Genomic DNA, 705 nt, shown 5'->3' on the forward strand with positions numbered 1-705 from the left:
TCTAGAGCATATAGGTTGCATTTACTTGCATTGGGAGCAATGATTTGAAATGCCTTGTAAAGAACATTATTTTGCACCTGAGTAGCTTATGCACCTCTCAAAAAGACTTGTATGCTTCAAGCCTTGAAAACTCTTCCTAAAACTTGTTGATTGCTGAAACTCTGTCTTTGAAGCCAACTACAACCTTATTTGAACTGAACGAACTTAATGCATCTTGCTCATGGTCCCTTGTGTACTGAATCATGGATATAGACACTTGAGTTTTCACATCCTTTATGCCAATCTTTTTGATAACCTCTAGTGGTAGACCTCTCCCCAAAATCCCTTCCTCCTTTTAAGCCTTCATCGATTGATGAGTGAGGCCTTTTTTCGGAAAGTCTTACATGCACATAATGTTGAGAGTATCGGGAACGACAATGCTTGATCTTCATTCTTGCTAGATTAGACACATTATTTTCTAGCCATATGATGGGGGTGAGTGTTGTAAAGTTTGATTTGGGAGTATGAGAAAGTTGAAGGAAAAGAGTGAACTCTTGTGCTTAATTGACTAGTCTTTATGGGATAAGTAGAGAAACTTCTAGCTCAATTTGTGAAAAGTCTTGGTCCCCAAACAAAAAAAGAAAAAAAAAAGAAAGGGGGCTAGCAAAACTAGTATGAGCTAAGAGGTGTTCAAAAAGTGTAAGAAATCCCTTGTAAAAAAAAAAA

Source organism: Brassica oleracea, chromosome C1 (genome assembly GCF_000695525.1).
Source record: "Brassica oleracea var. oleracea cultivar TO1000 chromosome C1, BOL, whole genome shotgun sequence".
Taxonomy (NCBI): domain Eukaryota; kingdom Viridiplantae; phylum Streptophyta; class Magnoliopsida; order Brassicales; family Brassicaceae; genus Brassica; species Brassica oleracea.